We start from the raw sequence: 24,778 nt of genomic DNA on the forward strand, positions 1-24,778 counted from the left end.
AAATATTCCCTTCCCTTCATAGACGCCTCTTTGTATTCTTAATCATGGTGTCACAGGCCATATTTGGCACTATACATTTAATGTTGCCAACGCTGGAATAAAACACACAGAATCGTGATTCATTTTCCTCTGCACCTCTTCCCCAAGGGAACTAATATAAACTAAGAAGAAAAAAAACTAGGATACATTCACACATAAAGGGGAAATAAAATGACATTATCATCAAGCTGACATCTACTACTGCACATTGTACCGGCTACCTTGATGTATTTGCTCAGCACATAATGAATTGTCACAGGTAATAGTGTTTCCTATGAAGCCGCTATTAGGAGAATCGTTGCGGCAAATGTGTTATCAAACATACTGTCAGGGAATAGATTACAGCGTGAAAAGCAAGCACTGACCTTCTCGACCCGGGCTACGGGAAAACGCAATGGGCCTCACCTTACTGCAAATTTATCATCTTTACCTTCGCCGAGATAATTTATCATCCTTAAATCTGATCTCGGTCTCGGCAGCGAGGGTTTGTTTTCTGCTTTTAGTTTCAGTAGCTTCTCATCTGCTTTCTGGCTGGGAAAGCAAGTACCAAGGACAAGATTTTCCTTGATGTGGTGTCTCCTAGAAAAAAGGGAAACAAAATATCTGATTACAGTCTGATGAACATGATAAGAGAGTTTTAGACCTTAAACTTAAAGTTAAATACCTAAAGATTTTAGTGTTTTCTTACAAATGGAGATATTTGGATACATATCATTTAGGAAACTCATATTTAACATGTTTTTTTCATTTTCTTTCCTTTAGTCTGAAAGAAAAGTACTGTTAACCTAGGTCACCTAGAGATAGATAAACCAAATGGTAATCTGAGCCTGGAAACACAAATGTAAATTATGTATTTTTAGGAATGGAAATGTACTCTTTTTAGAGTTGTGAGAGAGAGTTCTGGTTTGCATGGGAGGAATATAAATATGTAAAGCTGGTTCTCTCCCTTTTTTTTCTTCTGCATTCATAAACCTTTGAGTTAAACGACTTACAGACATGTTGGCATTCAGTTTTATGGCATTTACTTTGCAATTTTGCACATCATAAACAAGCTTTCAGACGTCCTCCCAGAGCACTGATCTGTATTTGCTCCTCGGGGGATTAGCAGGCAGCAGTATATCACAGGACCCCATGCCAGTTTCCACAACACTTCCTGCATTCGTAGGACATCTGCGCTCTTCTTCCGCGGCTGCACGCAGTGGCACATCACCTGGAAGCCAATTAGCAATTCCATTTATAATCTGAAAAATAGTACCTGCAGAGTCCTGGCATTTACAATTCATGCATCACATTCTGGCACGAAGCACAAAGTTTATTAAAGTAAAAGCGGCATTATGTCATGTAAAATACTTTTTGAAATAAATGTTTTCTGGAATTACAATTTTACTAGAAATACTGAAAACAGTCATTTTTAAATATGATATGTAGTTGTTAAACATTGTAAATCAATGTACCACAGTACTAGTGCATTTCAAGCATGCAATGTTAGTGATATTGTGTTGGGACACTAGATCTGCTGAATTCAATAGCAGGTAAAGAGTTAACAGTAAACAGGTAAATTCCAGTGTGGGAGAATTAGATACTGATGATCCACCTCATAAACAGACTAGAATGGCAGGCCAAGGAGTGGGGGACCTAAATTGTTCACCCTCCTCCCCTTTAATGTGATGCAAAGTGCTTAAATCCAATTAGTGACTCTGATTGTGTGTTTGTTGGCATAATCAAGTACAATCAAGCAGTTTCTCAAAGCTCCCCACAGTGTGTGAAGTGGGATTTAGACTCGCATCAGTCTGGTATTTACATACCACAGGAGAAAATATTACCCACTGATGACCACCGGCATCTTTTAGTCTCAAGATTCATGAAATTCTCTAACAGTGGGTTCCTACATTTCACTTGATTTGTTATCAGACAATTAATCAGAAATTCATAAGCAGGTATGTAAATTTCTGCTCTGTGCTTTGGGTATTTTGATCAAATGTGAAGTATTTTGATCAAATGCGAAAGAAGAACGAAACTGTACGGTTTACTTGTTTTGCCCATGATGAGCTAAAATAATAACATGACACGAAAAACACTTGCAGTAGGCTTTTGGTTTTTAGAAGAATTGCATTGCATTGCCAGGGAAGTGTGAGCCGCTCGGCACACTCCATAGTCTTATAAATAGATTTATTAATAATATTGAGAAACCTCGGTTGGGTTTTCCTTCCCCATCTGATGTCTTACAAAAGCTCAGGATTCAGGCCCGTGTACGGAAATACCAAATGGCAGATCGGCTCCGAGCCATTTACGGAGAGAGCAATTTTAATATGTATTAAAACCAACACTAGCCAGGGAAGAGGAGGGGAATGACAATCTGCAGAGCCATTTCCTTATGACTTCAACTCCTCCACTGACGTGTGTACTGTGCTTTCCTTTTATTTACAGTGTGCCACAAAGTGGTTTTTAAAATTTATTTTGAGAAGGGAATTAGCTACTGTTCCTGGAGTGGAAATCTGCAGTGCAGATGACCTAGATAGAGAAAGAGAGAGAGCGAAGGAGAGGGGGAGAGTAAACTAATAACTGCTAAAACTGTTTCTCATACAACCCGCCTGCAGCAGGGCCACTGTGTTTTTTGCATCCTCGGAGGAAAGCTGTACATTTCTGTGACACAATCGGTGTACACCCTGATTTTTCCAGTGAAATGAGTGGAACTAGAAATTAAGGGACACCTCTGAATGTACTTATTGTATTATTATTGTGTTGTATAACTTTAAAAATAACTCATCTTCCATATCAGGGGATCTTAAAACAAATCTCTTCTTTATGAATGTATTATCTTTAGTCTTCTGAACAAGATACTCTTTGAGATTTTGTGATCATGCTTCTTTGAATTGTGTCAGCTTAAGCAAGAAGCTTTTACTCAGCATTTGACCCAACCGATTTTTAAGGTGATACAAATTCCCCAGATAGCAAATAATCTATAATATGATTCACCAGATGTTTTGTTCTTAATTTTTTAATTTAATCTAAATGGTGTTCGAAGCCCTCGAGACACACATTAAGGTATTGCCCTTGGAGAGGGTGATTATAATATGCAAATGATGGCAGTAGGAGCATAGAGATCCTGAGAAGTAAAACTATTTCACTTCGGAAATGCTGCCTTGATATCAAAATTGAATAATTCTTACTTACAAACATATAAGAGCTGCAATGCATGGGAATTGATATCTATAATGTAGTTTGATAGTTACACATTTTCCTTTAATATGCAATGGCAGGGTGTCATTTTGGTATTTCATGTCAGTGTGTGGCTCGTCTTATTAAAGGGACAATCCTAATCTGTTCTTTTTACATTGCACTGTGGATTTTCCCTTCAGGAACACAGCCTATTTGATCAGCCCGCTCCGCACCAGTCACTTAGAAAGAGAGGCTCCCTGCGGTTGGCATATGCAGAGCATTTTGGATAGATCTCATATAAAAGAGCGTTCCTCTGAAGCCACGCGTGCATTCAAGACCGATATGTTGTGACTGTCTTACTTGCATGACGAGTGATTAAGAAATTAAGAAAGGAGTGAAAATAAAGCAGTTCATATACACTTAAGTGATCTTAAGTGAATTTTGCAGAGTTGCAAAGTGAACCTTTTTATTATGGATTGTGTCTTTTGAGGCTTATTACACATTTTGGTCGTGGTGTAGTTCAGTGTACCCATCGTCATAATTACTCTAATTTTTGTTTTACGCTTTCCAAACATGTGATACACCATTGTAGCCAAAAGGCACATTTATCATGCCAAGGACACACTGAGTTTATCTCTCCTCAAAAAAAAAAAAAGTATCTTACTCTTTGGGGATTCATGTGAAATTATTTTCTTTCATAAATTATTGATAGAGCTTTAGCTGTATGGATGCACTGCCCAGAGGAAGTCAATTTCATCAAAGATTTAAACTTCCTGTCACTACAATCAGTTACTGCAAGAGACAGAAAACCTCAAAAGCAGTTACTTTCACTCGGTTTTTCGGTCTGATATTTGTTTTCCTAACGTGCCCTTTGGATGTGATTTGGATTTTTTATGCAATGGCTTCCGTAAATCATGGTCGATTATAAATCATTTTAGTTTCTCCTTGAAATGGTCATCTATGACATGATTACTCAATCACAGAAACTTGAAATATGTTTTTATTCATAACTTTTGATTGTTTAGGTGTCTCCATTTACAAGCACAAAAATCATTGACTCTCCCAGCACTTAATTTCATGATGGAAAATCTGTTTCCATAAGTGTAATAACACTTAATAATGATGTAGTAACAATTTTGATATATGTTTTAATTGATGTGTGTGTGTTTGACAGGGCTGGTTGCGGTGTCCCTCTGTGTACAAACCCCAGTGTCAGGGGAGCAATGTTTTAGTGTAGCAGGTTTGTCGCTCAGCAGGCGCTGTTGAGCAGATCAGGGTGCCGGGGGGTTTGCCTGAGGGTGGTGCCTCAAATGTGAGCGGGGGTTCTGACCACACACATCACATCAGTAGTGCTTTCCACATTTGTAGATCATTAAATATTGAGCTGTAAAAAGTGAAAAAGTAATGAACATAACATCAGTTTGTTTGATTATGAGCACGTGAACCATCAGACCAGAGCAATTTACAGGATAAAATAAGAATTATATTTTTATTTTTTACAGTTTTAGAAATGTTGTTTTTAAATGTCTCCATTTGTGCTGTACACTTTTTATCTTTTGTCTTTTTATCCACTGTGTGTAGTCCCATATAAGTTTGAACCATGGACTATTGGACTATTGGAAAAGTAAATTGTAATTGCAATTGAAACTCTACAGAATTATCTGTCAGCTGAGGTTTAAGTGCTAAAAGGAAAGTAGATGATAAGAGTCCACCAATAATTTAAATAAAGAATAATCCATCAATGATTCACACAGTATTGCATGACAATTGAAACGCATTAGAAATACACTGACACACTTGTGCAATGCATTATGTTTAGCAGCTCTATATATAGGGCTGTCTAACATTTATAGACTGAAATGTTTCCAAACTAAACAAAACAACAAACTTCCAACAAAGACGTGATACATCTAAATAAATGAATTATGGGATGGCCACTCAGCAGTTAACACAAATATATACCATTTTTTACAAAAGAATGATTGAGGAAAGCAAATATGTTATACCAGTAGTGTTCACAGATTGTATGCGTCAGGTTTTCATTTATCTACTTTGATAACTCTAAGAAATTGATATAAATAACCAGGTGTTCTTGGGATGTGAATGCACTGTTTGAGAGAATAAATTCAATGGGAACATTTAACTTTCAAGATCTTTCCTATGTATCTTAAGTGATGCTTCAGTGGTGTTTTTCCATTAACATATAACAATGAATAAACCTCCTCAGGAATTGTTATTCTGTTTGTGCTATAATGTTTATCTTCTTCTGTCAAATGTACTTTTCCTGCAAGCTGTCTGTAGAATATCCTTATAAGCCATGTTTACAATCCCACAAGATTGTCTTAAATGAGTGAAAACAGTCATTAGACAACAGATAAAACAGCCAGGTTAATACTTGGGTAATGCTCAAGTTAATGCTTGGACAGAGTACATAGCTCAATCCCACAACCAACCACTGACAATACATTAGTGGTTTATTTATGCTGTGGTGATATCATTCTCAGTTTAATTTCCAATTATTGATTTATTTAATTTCCAACTATTTTTACTGACACTAAGAAGGTTGTTACAGTTAATATAAACTAAAACATTGTCTGAAACTCCAAATTACTCCTCTGGATAATATTTAAATATAAAATATAACACATGGAGATATTTAGATATTTCGACTGTAGCAAAGAGGTGGGCTGCTAATGCCCATACTTTTACTTCTAAACTGAAAGTTTGAGGGGCAAATACACAGCAGAGTGATAACTATTTGTAATTGCACAATGGATACTGTATTTTTAATGATAATTTTGTGAAAATTGAAATGGACATCAAACTGCAATTAAGTCCTGACGGTGGTCAATTGTATTCTACCTTTTATTCAATTATCCATTATATGAACTGCATTTGATATTTATTTTAGTGCTTGAATTCTTCATCTGCTCTTCAGCATTTTAAAACAGTTAATATTATGTATTTATCTACTGTTAAAAATACTACAGAAATGCTAGATTCATGTTAATGCTAATCCTGTATGATTAAAGTAAATTTTGACATGATAATTTAACCATTTTCTGTTTGTTTTCCTAATCACTACTTGCTGTTAAGTCTTATTAACCTGATGTTAGGATGTATCTGCTTTCTGAGAAAATGCGATTGATGACATTGTTTAACTCTTGAGTCCAATGACAAGCAAGAATCAAGGATTCTATCAAGACATGAAGGTAAAAATAAAGCAACTGTATTTGATCATTGTTTGATCATTTATTAGTTTAAGAACGTGAACCAGCTCTAAATACTGTTGGAGGGTCGTCACATGATAAAAAAAACAGATGACAAACAAAACAAAACTGAAATCTTCAAGCTCTAATACTTATAGTATAAACACTGTAGGCTGATGTTACATTGCATGCTGGCTGCATACAGAGCCACTCCTGTCTGTGGATTAAAAGACAAGTTGCAAACCGGGATACTGTTGACATTTTCAGAGCAATCCTGCCGGTTTTGAATGACTGAATGTGATTTTGCCTGCTGTTGGGCTTTAAGTTTGCACCATGAAAGCTACGGACAGACTGTCTCTGCGAAAATATTGGAGCAGTCAGGGACTTGCTGGAGAAGTGAATTAATGCACTGCCTGTCACACCTGGGATTTGGGTTTAATCCAGCCTTGACCAAAAGTGACAGGAAATCATTTTAATCTGACAGCTGTACAGTCATACACGGGCAATGAGCTTAGCAGGTGCCAGTTCAGTCTTTGGGTAAACAAAAGTAGCTGTCAGAAAACCTCCCTAAATTGCCCGGCGAGAGTAAAGTCCTCCGAGCTGTTTCACTGATGCTAGGAGGTGATACTCTTAATAAATAGGGGTTTAAAGAGCCATTGCGAGGGGAATCGACTCAATGAACTCTCTCACTCCATCGGTAAGCAACACTGCGACACATGAGCTTCGGTTTTCAGTTGAGCTTAAGCATGTATAAACCTATATAAACTCATCCAAAATGCTTAACAAACCATCCATTCAGATTAATCTATTAAAGGTGAGAAATAAAAATAGAACGAGTGACATAAGAGAGCACTGTGGCCTTCTGCTTCTATAAAGCAAGATAACAATGCGGTTGCCTACATTTTCCTTTGTGTGTGTATGTGTGTGTCATGCTCTTTAACCTGCTTCGAGAGTCTCACACAGACGCTCATTGCATAGCCGGGGAAGTACAAGTTTAACCTCTGTCCGTGCAGTGCAGCTCACCATGTGGAGTATTTATAGATGAACTTGTTTTCCTAATGTGATGAGCACTGACAGCTTTGAAATCTCCACACTGATTTGTTCCCAGCAGACAACCAAGGTAGACAGCAGTTGTGACAGACTGGATGCCCTGTGCCCTTTGGAGTTCCAGTAGAGATTTTTACATTCAGCTGCTGGGCTTGTCCTTGTCGTTTCGAGTGTGGACGGTTTTCATTCATTTTACACAAGTGTCTGACGCATTGCAATCGGCTCAAAAGATCTCTGTACAGTGGCAATGAACTTCTCTGGTCCCTGCCATGATACATGGTGCTCAGTAAGCTGTAAACTGTTTTGGTAGCAAAGACATTGTGATGGTTGCTTTTGAATAACAGCATTTTCTTTTTTTGAATGACATTGAACTAGGCAACATAGCGAGCAGGACCAGGCAGGAAGCAAACATTATTCTTCAGTGACAATTGAAAATTAACATAACGAAAGAGCAGTGTCATCGTTTTATTATGATTATTATTATTTTTCTTAAATAGCAGTAATAATTGCATGTCTTGTACGTCAATTACGTGACAGTGATTTGACACCTCAAGTGACAGAGCCAGAAAGATCTCTGTTCATACACAGAACACTTTGGCAAGTGAGTGATTGTGGCATGCATTTAAATTTTAAATGTTCGCACCTGTCATAAAACAGTATAAAAATAATGGCTGTTAATAATTAGCAAAAACAACTGACAGTCAATGTCATTGTTCTGATTAGCATGCAGGAACAAGAATCGCAGGGATCTAATAAACCAATAGTTGTTCATAAACAGTGCAATTCACTTTGACAGGAACAAAACCGTGTGTACATCCTTGAAGAACAATGTTTATTCTGCTCATCTGATGGCTGTGGTTGCATGTAGTTAAATGGATAAAAGTACCAAATATTTAATCAGATGAGAACAAAATTGATGCAAAAACAATGGCAAGATGACACGGCTTCAATGGATCTCTGAGTTCTTACTTTTCATAGGCCATGCAGATTGTTTCACAGATTGAGTTCAAATCTAATAAGGAAGCAGTTTCGTCTAGACTTGTGCCAAATCTTTGATGATTGGCTTAAAAACATGCTCCCTGATTTAGAAAACGGCGGCTCTGGCAAGGCTAATGTTTACTGTGATTAAGCAAGACGATTAACTTTAGACATTAAGTCGAATAAATAAAGCAAATCAATTTCCTGATGGCATCACTTCTGTGTGGAGGTTTATTATTCACGAACATCTCCATTAACTGTTGACATGATATTCTGACTCATTTGTCGTATACAATTGGCGACTCTCATTTGAGCAAATGCCTGATCTTAGCGTGAACATCCTCTTGTACATAAGGAGACTGGTTATTTTCCCTAGCTCATAAAACTTGATTTCTTTCCTGATAAAAGAGATCGAGCACCCAATCTGTGAGGCTTTAAAAGCTTGATAAGCAATTAGTTTAACTACAGTCACAATAAAAAATGGTGGTAAACACATAAGGTTGTATTCAGGGGCTTTTGTGGTTGTAACCCAGTTTAATCCTCCAATTTGTGGTTCCAGTAAGGATGACAGTATAAAATCCGAATACATTATATAATTCTGCTGTACTTATGACTCTCAAACGAGCTTCATCTGCCTCACATTTGAAGTTACCTTGTGTATGATACGTGTGATAAAAAGAATGGGTTAAACTCTCAGAAGCCAAAGTTTTAATACCATTATAAACTTGTGTCACCCTGGCTTGAAATGTGATTCGGCTCACAACGAAATTAATCCAATTAGAAATGTATTTTCATGCAAAACACTTATATGAGTTTTCTATTTCTCGTAGACAGAGCTATGATTCTGAGATTTTTTTTTTTTATTGTATTAAAGTTTCATATCAGTAATGAGTTCACTGCAAAGAATGTCTATTTCATCAATTTACTTTCATCTGGGATTTTGTCAGGAAACAAAAATAAAAATTAAGCCTAAAAATAAAATATAATTTAGCTACATGATTATAGTCGGAAGTATAGTTCACATACTAAATTTCTTGGCCAAGTGAGTTTGTGTGTTACAGTACTTGATGATTTGATCTTAATTTGGGGTTTAAAAATGTAATTCCAGATTATTCTAAGGACTAATTAGTATTTCCCATGCATTCTTGGTACCATAACAATTGCAATCAAAACTACATAATTGATGAAAATGTTTAATCTGGATGTTTCTCATTTTTGCACACAGACAATTAAGTGTTTCATGAAGAACAAATAAATCAAATAGCAAATGATTAGATTACACGGCATACTGTATATAGATGTATCTGTAGGCATCTAATTGCATAATGTTGTGGGAGTATAATTCTATTATATCACTGATCTAAATGTATTTGTATATGGACGTGCCAAGATGGAGCCATCCAGAAACAAATGGACCGTTCTCTCATAAAATGTCAGGTGGATGTTTTTCATTAGTCATGCTGGGCTGATATGTCATCTACAAAGTTATGTTATGTTGCTGCTCACGGTTGTTGGGTCCCAAGAGGAGATCTGATCTCAGGTCCTCACAACCTGCAATACAACACCAAAAAACACTGAATTGTCACTAAGATGTTGACTGAAGACTGAAGAGACTGAAATTTAGTTACTGTTTAGTGACCATTAATTTCACCCTGCGGATCAGTGCAACTGAAAGAAACAGATAGAGCTCGGAATCCTCTTGATGGGTTTTGTTCTTTTAATTAGGCGAGAAGCAGAGATTAACATTTAGTCTTCCTCTTGTCACATTGTGAGCAGAGACACATGTGTGGAATAATAAGTTTCGGTCTTAAAGACATCCCTGCACTCCGGAAAATGACAGCAGATAAAAGGCTTGTCTGCTCTGCAGTTACTGACCTCTCATGTTTGTTATTACAATGAATAGGAACTACAAAACAGGAAACAAACATCACTCACCCGGCTGAAGTCGAGGAGGTGTGAGGTGTGCGCTGCCAGTTGAGGCCTGGGATTAGGAAAATACAGTTTTGCAGCTGGTTCATATTATTTAGGGGAAAACACAAGGGCACAAACTACATGCTCTTTTTGTTTTCTCCTGAAGTCAGAGGAGAGAAAACAAGGTTAAGTTGATATGCATGGCCATGCTGCAATAACCACTGGCAACCAGGCGTCGCAGTGAAGCCAGGTGGGGAACAGCTGAGCTTTTCATTCTCCTAGGACAGGCTGGTAGTGTGCAAAGTCCAGGTAAACAGATTTCAGACTGAACCCAAACACAGATTTCCAGCTAGGAGAAATGTGCTTTTCTGTGGATTGCCTTCATTTATGATGAATACACGATTGCTGAAGAAAGGTAGGGAGATATTCTGAAGTCGAGACCCGTGGCTTTAACAAGATAAAGTAAACAATAAAAAAAGCATTCAAACATGGAGCTACTTTCAGTGGAATTGAAAGTCAGGGCAGATATTGTCTTGGCTAACTCGTATCTCTGCATTGTAGATCAGGATTCAGCAGTGTGGCTGCTATTGGGGGTATGCATTTCCATTCCTGTTTAGTTTTAATCTTCTCATTTAAACTCTGTTACCGGAGACCCGCAGTGTACTCACTAACACTAGATTAATGAACTGTCAAAACAGATCAAGCCCTAGGCCCTCGATTTAAATTCATATCAGCCATCAGTATCTTAACATCATTTAAATCATAAATATGAGAAAACAAAGTTTGTAAGTCACACCAATAGTAATACAGCCCAAGGCCTCTCATTTGGATACTGTGTGCAGTTCTGGGCTCCACATTTCAAGAAAGATATCGCTGCTCTAGAGGCAGTTCAGAGGAGAGCAACCAGACTTATTCCAGGTCTGAAGGGAATGTCCTACTGAGAGACTGAGGAGCTGAACCTTTTCACCCTGGAACAGAGGAGACTACGTGGGGACTTGATTCAAGTCTTCAAAATCATTAAAGGCATCGACCACATCAAACCAGAGGAGCTTTTGCAGATCAGCAGGGACACACGCACCCGGGACACAAATGGAAATTGGGCTTCAAGGCATTCAAGACAGAAAACAGGAGACACTTCTTCACACAGAGAGGCGTCACAATCTGAACAAACTCCCCAGTGATGTGGCTGACTTCAAATGTGTGTGGCAACATTCAAAAACAGACTGGATAGGATCCTTGGATCACTAAACGAGCACGATGGGGCGAATGGCCTCCTCTCGTCTGTAAACTTATGACTAATTCCAATAAAATATTACATCAGGTGTGCCAAGGTTTTACAAAATCTACGGTTTTCATGTGCGGTTAAAATGACACAGTACCTCAACTTTACAATGGCAGAGTGCATGCTGGGTTTTTATCTCGTGTATTGGCGGGAGCATTACATATACAAACAGAAATGGTTGTATTTTGTAGGGATATGTTGTGGCTCAGTGTACAGCACTAATTAGCATTCATTAACGATCGCACTAGAATGTTTAATTACACATTAGTTCATTTATAGTGTTTGCAAAATGTATTAACTGAGGCATAAAATTAAAATTAATAGCTGTTTCCCATAATAATGCCTCATTTCCTTATACAATGCCCTGTGTTATAGAAAAGTTTCCCTGGTGCTCGGACATTTTGCTTAACAGCATTTATTTAAAGAGTGGCATAATAATGCAGTGTGATGAAGGAGGGAACACTGTGACATTTTTCATTGTCAAGGAGAGTTTATTTGGATCTGTATTAGGATTTATCAGGAAGCAACTTGTCCTTGAAAAACACCAGGGCTAAAACACCCTTTTTTATTATTAATTTCCTTACCTAGATATTACATATTCATTAAACAGTATTGAGGTCATAAATCAAAACAAAATGACTAAATACTCAATATAAAAAGATAAGTAGTATTTAAGTGGCAATTCATGTGGTGTTTTTCTTTTTTCATTTTATACTGTAAGTTCACATTATTTTGTATCAGAATGGAGAATACACTTGAAGTTACTTGATTATGTACATGTATTTCACTTGTTCTTACTATTACCATTATTACAAACACCGATCAACCATAACATTATGACCACCTGCCTAATATTGTGTAGGTCCCCCGTTAGCAGCAGATCCTTTAAGGAATTTGGAGGCCAAGTCAACACCTTGAACTCATGATAAATCAGACCAGGCCACCTTCCTCCATTGCTCCGTGGTCCAGTTCTGATGCTCACGTGCCCATTGTAGGCGCTTTCGGCAGTGGACAGGGGTCAGCATGGGCACCCTGACTGGTCTGCAGCTACGCAGCCCCATACGCAACAAACTGTGACGCACTGTGTGTTCTGACACCTTTCTATCAGAACCAGCATTCACTTTTTCAGCAATTGGAGCTACAGTAGCTCGTCTGTTGGATCGGACCACATGGGCCAGCCTTCGCTCCCCACGTGCATCAATTAGCCTTGACCGCCCATGACCCTGTCGCCGGTTCACTGCTTTTCCTTCCTTGGTCCACTTTTGATAGGTACTGACCACTGCAGACTGGGAACACCCCACAAGAGCTGCAGTTTTGGAGATGCTCTGACCCAGTCGTCTAGCCAATCACAATGTGGTCCTTGTCAAAGTCGCTCAGATCCTTACGCTGCCCATTTTTCCTGCTTCTAACACATCAACTTTGAGGACAAAATGTTCACTTGCTGCCAAATATATCCCACCCACTGACAGCTGCCATGATAACGAGATTATCAGTGTTATTCACTTCACCTGCCAGTGGTCATAATGTTATGGCTGATCGGTGTACAATCGATGTTGTTAAATGAGTGTTGAGACTTTACATTGGGCTTATTACAATGCACAATACAATACAATACAATACAATTACATCAATATACATATAACTTGGTGTAACTAGCATGGATTATACATGTTCTTAAATTGTTGATATGTTTTACATATTGCGTTTTCAGAAGTCCCTTGTAGTAATTATACTGTGTAGAGTTGTTCTGGTCTACTAAGAATGAACTAATGTGGTAGTTCTTCACCTTCCTCTGTGATGATTTTCTGAGACATACTGGACACTATTTAAAAACACAAGCATTCAGACATAAACAGTGCAATCAAACAGAAGTGTATCATGACATGCTCGTTAATAAATCCCCTACAATGTCAAACATGTTATTCCAATAAATCACAGCTTCCCATGCACTTGAGAAAACCTAGAATCTATTAAAGAACTAATCATAGGTTTGATTTCTCCAGCTGCCATGTATGCATTCGATGGTGAGAGCTAAAAAGCTGTAAGAAATTAATTCCGTCACATTTTTGGTTATCAGCGATACAGGGGAAATTCAAACTCATTATGCTCAGAGCTTCTGTTACTGCAGTTTCAGTGAGACAGCCTTAAGCTACAATTTCCGTAAAATTGGAAAAAGAGTCTGGCTTTATTACTATTCTTTAAACAGAAGCAAGAAGAATCCCTTTGCTGGCCTTTGTCTTGCAAGCAATTAGCCTGACTCTCTGACCCATGTGGCAGACTGCCAATTAAAAACAAGAAACCCATGAATTATTTTTAAAAAATAATAAATAAACAGGAAAAAATAAAATGCACTTTATTAATGAGCACAGGTGTTTAGCACCAGAACCACAGAGTAAGCATTTCTGAACTGGAAAACAGTAATGAGCTGTACTACAGGTTATAGCAATTATTTTTGTTTGAGTAGGTTATCAACAAACAAAAGCACAACACAACACAGGAGGTCTGTCTTCTCCTACATTCTGAAATTGAGTTCAGAGTAACAAAAAAATATTATTTTTACACTGGTTGTTCCAGTAGTGTGTATATATATATATATATATATATATATATATATATATATATATATATATATATACACATACATAAATCCTATGTTATTCGCATTGCTCCTTCTGCTTATATTATGAAAGGATTCAATAATGTTAACATAATTGATCAGTACATTACAATGCTAATTTTAGGTATCAATACATTTGCATTATATATATAGTACTAACACTTCAAAGATATGTAGGTAAAAGTGTATACAAATAATATTGTCTTTGCAATCCAGCATTGTTTCTCCCAAATGATCGTATGGAGTTTTACAACAGCGTGGGCTATTCATTCCAAAAATACAGAAGCATCACCCTATATGGTAAGGCAACAAAACGTGCCTGACCTGCACAATTTTACACATATTACACAGTATAAAACAGTAATTACAGATCAGTCTTTTATAGGAGTTACCTACCGGTTGTAATAAAAGTTAAAATATGACTGTTTAAAAATAAAAAATTGAAATCACAACCTGCGTTGATGACCAAGTAGGTTTCTAAATAACCTTGACCTTTTAGCTACATGCTTAATGTACTGTGCACTTCCACAGCTTAACTAGATGTTCAAGACAATCATTTGAAGGAAGCTTGCATGGATGGTTACTGACCATTAAAATTATTATTTCAAAGCTCAGAGTAACTATCATATCAGTGTAACAGTGAAAAAATACATGTTCAGCATATATCTATTGTACAAAAGGTTAAATTAATGAAAAGGGGATCTTATGGATGTAAGATACAGTATCCCAGCAAACACACAACCCTGTCACACATTTTCAGAATGCTGTTCTTTAGCTGTGGCAGGTAGACTTAGATACTTTAGTTGTATATATGTCTTAAAACATTGATAGTATTATCAACATTATTTATCTTTCCTCTGTGTAAGAGGTGTGATATTTAAGGCAGTTTACAAAAAATATATTATTGTATGTCATCACAAGTTGCTGTGTTTAAAAAATGAAATTTAAAGCATCCTCATATGTAGGCTATATTCCCTTGTTTAAAGTAAAAAAAAAAACACTAATATCAAACTTTGTAGCTTGTGTATAAAATATGCATAATGCAAATGCAGCGTATCATATTTCAAAGGGCTAACATGTTGATATCGTTTATCTGTTTCAAACATATTGCAGTTTCATGTACAATCACTCGATGCTGTTTCGCTGGAAGGAAGTGGGAACTCTCAGAACACTTTGCAAGCAAAACAGGACAACGTGGAAAACCTGAGCAGCTGGCAACGATTAGACTCACAGCTAACCAGAATACCAGGAGGCAGGCTGACATTGCTGCAAAATGTTCAGTTGTATTTCGAGCACATCGTCAGTAGCATTTTATTTTTAATGATATTCTCTAATCTGCATCCTAGCACATAGACAGGAAACACACCACTTTTAAGAGTACTTTCAAACCCGTTGCTTTTGAGCCTGAGACATTTATATTCTGATTGTTTTCAAAGCTCCTTGTTAAACTGGACTAGCTGTACAACTTTCCCAGGAGTTTTCTCTTTTTCTGATACTCTGTGCCCTGCATCTGTACCTGTATGTAGCATTGCTTTTTTGCAGGTACATTCTTAAGGTATGTATATTTTTAATAATTTACATGAGCATTTGTTACCTTAACTGTAATTTAAACCCATGGCCATGCATGCCGGAACAGCAACATGCTGAGAGACAGTTCAGTTGACTTTTTTACTGCCACAGTTGCAATGGGAAAGGAGAATTTAATTAACTATTGCTACACATTACTTATATTCCCAGTTACGTAACAAAAATGGATATCACATATCACACATCATATAACATATATCTATATATGATCTAATGTAGGCGTAGACAAATTTAAGGTTGGAGATCCTATCATTTAATAACATAAGCAATCATATTTTCCAGTTAAATCTAAATTAAACACAATTCTCTCTAATAGATTCCAATCACCAGAAGATTTTCTTAAGAGTAGCACGGTGTAATTAATAAGTGGAAAAGATTATATGTTTCTTTAAGTATTTTTGGAGCCATAGCTTGAACTTTATCCCTCCTTGTTTTCTCTCCCAAGATTAATATGCAACAAGCGCCAGTTTGTGGTTGAAGGTTACAGTCATTATCCCATTGTATCAGCAGAATTAATGATCCAGAGCATCTTCTGCATACTTTTAGCCCAGCTCAAATTACCTTGCAAATTAGCTCCATTGAAGTGTGATGTACACCTATTTTCTTATTTATCCATAACTCCCGTAGCATAGTGGTCTTCGCAGAAATGGAGGAAAGAAACATGTCAAGAACAGCCTCTTGACAATGGGAGGTTCCTCCACTTGAGTAGACCTTTTATTTGTGGTCCTCGCTGATTCCATAATAACATGACTGGGCAGTAAACTTAACAACATAAGAATAACATAAGAAATTGTCCAATCGAGAGGAGCCCATTCGCCCCATCGTGCTCGTTTGGTGTCCATTAATAACTAAGTGATCAAGGATCCTATCCAGTCTGTTTTTGAATGTTCCCAAATTGTCTCTTCAGCCACATCGCTGGGGAGTTTGTTCAGATTGTGACGCCTCTCTGTGTGAAGAAGTGTCTCCTGTTTTCTGTCTTGAATGCCTTGAAGCCCAATTTCCATTTAAACACATAAACAACACTACAATATCCAGATACATTTTCCATGGGAGATATTTCTCTATGTAATCTACATTTTTTGTGTGCAACAGTCCCAATATCCATTTCTTCCTACCATCCAAATGTGACAATATATTATGGTCTACAAACCTAGCACTCAATGGCTTTTTGTGTTCCTCATATTCTCCCTTCTACCCCATGGATTATGCCCCAAAATTTACATCAGTCCTTTTTAAATCGATTAGTTAATTCAGGTGTTTCTGAAACCCCCCAGGAGGACAACGAATGGCTGAATTTCATAACATATTTGGCCTTGCCTCCCTTGATTGAGGGAGTGATGACCTAACCATGGGTACAGTACGAACAATGCAAAGTGAAGAACTCTCTATTCTTTGGTTGACGGAGGACAGGAGGCTAGATAGGAGTTGCTTCAGAAAGTTCATTAAAAATTCCAATAAAACCCTTTTTTTTTTACTTTTACATGACTCACAAAAATAAGCTTTAGATGGTGAATAAAAACCTGATTTGTCTGCCTGAGCATAGACACTTTGTTGATGTCAATTAGAAATAATCACCACATCTCTGTCACCTGTCTCTCTCCTTTGCTTTCTGCCATCCTCTCGCTTTCTCCTTTAGTTATCTCAACTTTCATTAATGTGGGCGCTGATAGTGGTCCATGTCTCCTTCATAAAGTGAGGGAAGGCTGGCCGCTGTTCCCTCTGTTACCGCGGCTCTCGGTTTCTGTGCCAGCATTTGTTCATTAATTCATATCTCCTCTCTTTAGAATTGATCTCTGTGCTGCGGTGAGACTCCTCCACGGCGGTGCTTAGTGCGCCTCACAGAAACGCTCGCTCGTGACTCCGCTGACCTTCGCTGCCTGCTGTCTGCACAATTAGTCTGAGCTCATGTCATGATGGGTGTCCTTCAAGTTTTCCCCCAATCAGAACTTCAGTAAACGCACTTTAAATACTTTTATTTTTACTCTTGTCACTTTAAAACTTTAAAAACAATTGATCTTACACACTAGAAGAAAGAGACTGTGAGTATATGTATTTAAGCATGTATTTATGGTTTATTTAGATTTTTGCCTCTTATTGGGGACAATTTAAAGAGTCATGGAACAAACAGACTCATAGAACTAAGGAAATAATACTAATTATATAATTTAACATTCATAAATTCACCAAATGAATCTGAACGAGGCACTGCTGTTGGGAAGTGATCGTAATTTGTTTAAATGACATCACATGTATGTATATTTGTTTTCCTACCAAAACAGTTTGCACAGCTCTCTTTAGAGCAAACAAACCAGCCTGGCATGCTGTGAACGAGCACTGTTTTATTTTTAGAAACATTTACTGAGGATTATTGTTATCTGTAATGTGTTCAGGTATTCAGTACATTGTACCGGTGGACTATTTCCAGTTTAACTGAGATCGCTTGCCCAGGAGAGCAATAAACATGAGCTAATGGACCACATCTGGAAAGATACCTAAGAGTGGAGTTTTTTATTTATGTATTTATTCCATTAAAACATATTCTGAGTATGAGAGCAGAATTTACAGAATTCGCAGTATTCTTTTAAAAGGCAGTTCCACACAGAGAGGGTATGTTTTCTGTTTTTGGCCTTTTCTGTTGTAAGAAGTGCTTTGGTTAAATTGGCCACACAATAATGGGGAGTTCTTTAGCAATTAACATCCAATCATGCTCTGTGGCATGTATAAAAATGTGTTCTGGACAAGTGGGCAAGTGCATGTGTGGGACACCAAGAGAACGGGACAGGCCTGACTGCTGGACCCCTACAGTGAGGGGGTCCGGAGGCTCTGTTATGCTGTGGGGGGCATTTTCCTGGCATGGTTTGGGTTCACTTGTCCCCTTAGAGGGAAGGGTCACTGCAAATCATGACAGAGTGATTCTGAGTGATCACCTTTATCCTATGGTGACACATTTCTGTCCTGATGGGAGTGGTCTCTTCCAGGATGACAATGCCCATCCACAGGGCACGAGGGTCACTGAATGGTGTGATGAGTATGAAAATGATGTGAATCATATGCTATGGTCTTTGCAGTCACCAGATCTCAACCCAGTTGAACACCTATGGGAGATTGTGGACCGATGTGTTAGACAGCGCTCTCCACCACCGTCATCAAAACCCCAAATGAGGGAATATCTTTTGGAAGAATGGTGTTCATCCCTCCAGTGACTCGTAGAATCTGTGCCGAGAGCATTGAAGCTGTTCTGGGGCTCCACCCACCTTACTGAGACACTTTATGTTTGTTTTTCCATTAATTTGTCACCTGTCTGTATATGACTAATGTCAGATAATTAATGTATTGTGTCTCAATATAATATATTTGCAGGGTTAAGTCTCAGAGTAAAGAAACAAAACTAAACAACGGAAATTGCATTACATTAATTACTGTCCTTCAGGAAAAAAGGAAAAAAAAAAACCTTTTTGGTGGCTCTGTTTTTTCCTCTGGCTTCACTTAGAAAACACTAAAGACCACGGGTTTACCTTGAAAAGCTTTATTTATTTTGCCTTACAATCTCTGTGGGATAAATGTACCCTTGAGCAGTGCATTTCAGAAAACCTTTCTGACATGGCCCCAAAGACCACATTCAAAATCTTTTATAAGCATTTTTCAGATGATGTGAAACCCCAGGGTTCTCAGACTATTACAAATGCAATGAAACACGGCCCAGAGACATCTAATAACAGCTGATGTGAAACTAGAGTATGTTGTTAAAAATACATTATGGCTGATTTTTCAAAGTTGGTTAAAGATTTCCTATTAAGTAAGGGCAGTATATATGTGTTTATTAGAGATACTGCAACACTTTTTCTCCCACAAAATGGTTGCATGAAGCCCTGGTAAATCTTAATTCGAAACACTGCAAAATACGTGAAACTGGATTCAGACTGATGATCTTTTCTCATACATAAATAATAATCAATTACTTCATGAAAATAATTAAAATAATTCCTTCATTCATTCCTTCATTATTGTTCTGGACTCTATTCAGTGTCTATACTAACATGGATTTTTGATTCGTTTTTAATTGATTTTGACCATGAAAAAGGTCTGGAAGAGCATTGCACAACACACTGTAGGCTACATAGATAAAGCTGGTAACTTAGGGCGACACTTTGGGGTGGCATGCACTGTACTAAACAAAATCCAGCTGGCCAACATTACCAAATGTGTCTAGTTAACTGGGTACTAATGAAATACGTGTTATGCAGTTTTTCCCCCTAAAGCAAACATTAACCCATTGAGACCTGTTAAAATAATTGTACTAGATATTACATGTAATTGATTTTAAGCAATTAGATGAGCTCTTTAAGGAAATACACATATGCAATTTAAATTGCTGCCAAAAAAAGCCACAATAAAGAATCAGATTAAATTAATACAAATGGTCAATTTATTGGTCTTAATGTGCCGAATACCTGGGATAAAATTGTCCTCTATAGTGGAGAAGCTTTATTTTTAGACCTGAGTGTTTAGAACTAAACTGTGTTCCAACAATAGTATAATCTGGGTTTGTAAATCTGGGTGAAATGAACTGTGTACAGCACTGCAAGTTATTAAAAACATATCATATCAAATGCATTTTGCTGGGACAAGTTTCATCAGATATTGTTCTTGAGGGGTCAGATATGTCCTGTAAATAAGATTAAAATGAATAAACTGGTGATTAGGATTCCTGGAGTCTCGCTTTAAGTTAGCCCAAACAGTATCCCAAGATATCCCATCCTCAGCAACAGATAGGTCCCTAGTCCAAATAGTGTATATTGATGGAGGCTTGTAGGAGGCGGTCAAAAAAGAGAGTAAAGTGTAGAGCATATATCAGTAGTCTTTCCCCTCTTATCTAGGAGCTTGTGTAGTTTGTGCTGTGGCAGCTCAATTCCCCAGGCCAGCCCATGAGCACGCATCACAGAATGCAAACAGAGATTAAAAAAAGGTGGTATCCGGCAAGTCACGATTTCACATCCTGGAATGTGTGCAGGTAGTTACCCCCCCCCCCCCACACACACACACACAACATCAGCGAGAACATGAATTCCTCTGTCCCTCCATTGAGGAAATGAAAAAGAGATGCTACCAGTCAGAAGTGTGTAATTGTGAAAAATGGGAGAATAAGGATACCAATTAAGTTTGAGTTTAGTGTGTCTTTCAGCTAATCTCCAAATTGTTATTAAGTAAGATATTATAGGGCCAAAGCGTGATTTACAGTGCTTAAGAGGTACCGCAGAATAAATCAGATCCTGGAGTCTGTGTGGACATACAATGCTTTTGTCAATTGGTCGCCACGAGCCGAGAGTATTGGGGTCAAGACAAGAGCTGATCGTTCGTAGTGCAAAAGACCAGAAATAATATTCAAAATTAGGTAAGGGTAATCCTCCTGCAGATTTATCAAGTTGAAAGTAGAAAGCGTGATGCGGGGATGCATTACTTTCCATATAAATCTAAAAATCAAAGAATGCAATTTTTCCCAATATTTACCAGGGCAGAGAGCTAAAGATATTTATGCGTGGAAGTACATTCGTTTTTACGACAGACACCTGTGCTTGCATACAGTTAGGAAGATCTGCCCACTTATCCAAGTCAGTCTCTATTTGTTTAAAGATTGTATTGTAGTTATACAGAACAATAGTATGGTGGCCCTGAAGAGCAAAACACAAACACCAAGATATGTAAACTGCTTCACCACCGGTATAGTGAGGACGGAATCCTTCCTCACATGATTCAGAGGCATTAACGCCGAATTGATTCACATACTTGATAGAAAATAAAATGGTTTCAGCTGTACAGGTTCACAGGTGCTTCACAGGTCAGTTCTTAACAAAACCACTACTCTTTGATCTAGTCAGGGTGATGCTTGGATTTGGCCAGCTGGATTTATGGACTGTGTGATATTGTACTTTAAGGTTGATGACTTTACCCCTGGCTTAATAATTGTTTCCCCCAATCACAGAGCCTTAGTGTTCAATCAATATGAGGTCAAATTAGTATGTGCACAATATTTCAAGGAGGTTGATGAGGAAAATATAAAAGCTCATTCATTTATTTAACCATTTTTATGTGTATTTATTTATTTTCGTGTTTACACTGAATATGCAATGAAACATTTGGGGCCCGAGATAACACGAGAAAGAACTGTCATCAGCCATGCTAAAATGCATTTGCAAGGTCCCACGGGAGACGCTCAAGCATGACAGCAAGAGATAAAGTTTGATTCAACACTGTTCAAATTTGCAAATCAATTCAAACAAAAGCCTGTGTTCTCTGCCGGTCCAGGGCCGAGCTTTGCTTTCACATCCGTCTCTCTCTCGAGGGTCTTTCAGATCAAATAGGAAGGGGGCTCGGGGGCTGGGGAACACCAGGCTCTGTAATCTGCTTTTCCTTTCAGAAATCTCTTCACCCACAGGTTTCAGAAGATGCCTCAGTTTAAGGTTATCGTGTCTCACGGACCCTTTAGTGGAAGCAGAGAAGGAAGTTAAGGAGTCGTGCTGGGGCTCTTTTCTATTTTGTGGATGATACATTATGGAAGGTTGGGCTGGGCGATATTTAAAATAATCTCTCAATATTTTGGGCGATACACGATATATATATATATATATATATATATATATATATATATATATCGATATTTCTTGTTTTTATCCAATCAAGCTACAAAATAAAACCAAAGACATTTAAACAAGTCTTTATTTAATCATTAAATAGGCAAAACTAACAATTACCACATGCAGGCTGTCATGGTAAATATATGCAGAATGTAACATTACAGCGCAAGTGTTGTGTGATTACTATTACGTGTGTTATGTTGTTATGGGATATATATATATATATATATACACTCACCTAAAGGATTATTAGGAACACCATACTAATACTGTGTTTGACCCCCTTTTGCCTTCAGAACTGCCTTAATTCTACGTGGCATTGATTCAACAAGGTGCTGAAAGCATTCTTTAGAAATGTTGGCCCATATTGATAGGATAGCATCTTGCAGTTGATGGAGATTTGTGGGATGCACATCCAGGGCACGAAGCTCCCGTTCCACCACATCCCAAAGATGCTCTATTGGGTTGAGATCTGGTGACTGTGGGGGCCAGTTTAGTACAGTGAACTCATTGTCATGTTCAAGAAACCAATTTGAAATGATTCGACCTTTGTGACATGGTGCATTATCCTGCTGGAAGTAGCCATCAGAGGATGGGTACATGGTGGTCATAAAGGGATGGACATGGTCAGAAACAATGCTCAGGTAGGCCGTGGCATTTAAACGATGCCCAATTGGCACTAAGGGGCCTAAAGTGTGCCAAGAAAACATCCCCCACACCATTACACCACCACCACCAGCCTGCACAGTGGTAACAAGGCATGATGGATCCATGTTCTCATTCTGTTTACGCCAAATTCTCACTCTACCATCTGAATGTCTCAACAGAAATCGAGACTCATCAGACCAGGCAACATTTTTCCAGTCTTCAACTGTCCAATTTCGGTGAGCTTGTGCAAATTGTTGCCTCTTTTTCCTATTTGTAGTGGAGATGAGTGGTACCCGGTGGGGTCTTCTGCTGTTGTAGCCCATCCGCCTCAAGGTTGTATGTGGTGTGGCTTCACAAATGCTTTGCTGCATACCTCGGTTGTAACGAGTGGTTATTTCAGTCAAAGTTGCTCTTCTATCAGCTTGAATCAGTCGGCCCATTCTCCTCTGACCTCGAGCATCAACAAGGCATTTTCGCCCACAGGACTGCCGCATACTGGATGTTTTTCCCTTTTCACACCATTCTTTGTAAACCCTAACAACCATGCCACGCTCAAAATTGCTAAAATCACCTTTCTTTCCCATTCAGACATTCAGTTTGGAGTTCAGGAGATTGTCTTGACCAGGACCACACCCCTAAATGCATTGAAGCAACTGCCATGTGATTGGTTTGTTAGATAATTGCATTAATGAGAAATTGAGCAGGTGTTCCTAATGTGTATATACAGTATGATTTACTGTCACATAACAACAATAACACAAGTAACAGTAATCACGCAACACATGCGCTGTAAAACGGTACAGATTCAGGTAGATTTACCACAGCTGGGTTTATAGTGGGGCATTAACATCTGCTAGACAGGGACATTTCTTCTCTGACTGTTGCATTTCGATTCTGCTTACCGGTACAGCATGTTTAATACTAAATAGTTATTATAATAATAATAATAATAATAATAATAATAATAATAATAATAATAATAATAATAATAACTGTATGACTTCACTGTCATAATAAAAAGAAAATGAAACTTTCTGCATGTGTTTGCATTGCTTTCCAATTTATTAAAATGCAATCCAGATTTATTATTATTTAATTTTATACAAATTATATCAATCTTAATTAGCGGGTGTGGGGGGTGCCTGCAGATCGAGTTTAGCCCGGCGACGAGGGTGGGGCGGAACGTGTGCGCTTGCGCATTAAAGTATCTTGTTTTTTTGGTTGTTCTGTGTCAGGTTCACTCTCCTCCATGTCTGTCTGTGTTGCTGATGCAGATTTCTTGCCGCATCCTACACGTGTGGACGAACCAGGGAGAACGCAAAGCGTCGTCCAAATGACGAAAAATACTACCATAAAGAGTGGGATTTGCGACACAATGATATAAACGATGGAGCTATGAAATGATAGACGTTTTTCTATCGTCACACGATATATATCATCATATCGCACAGCCCTAGTAGAAGGAGTACATTCTGAGTGTCTTTCCATTACACAATAGTGCAGTTGCCACAAGGAAAACATTGTATGTATGTATGTATGTATGTATGTATGTATGTATGTATGTAACATTGTGTTTATATATTGTCATGCCATACCGGGCGGTACAGCCAGAGACCACCCCGAGATGTGCTGTACCTCCCTGGACCCCGGTATATTATTTATATTATAC

Source organism: Amia ocellicauda, chromosome 4, assembly GCF_036373705.1.
Source record: "Amia ocellicauda isolate fAmiCal2 chromosome 4, fAmiCal2.hap1, whole genome shotgun sequence".
In the NCBI taxonomy this organism is placed as follows: domain Eukaryota; kingdom Metazoa; phylum Chordata; class Actinopteri; order Amiiformes; family Amiidae; genus Amia; species Amia ocellicauda.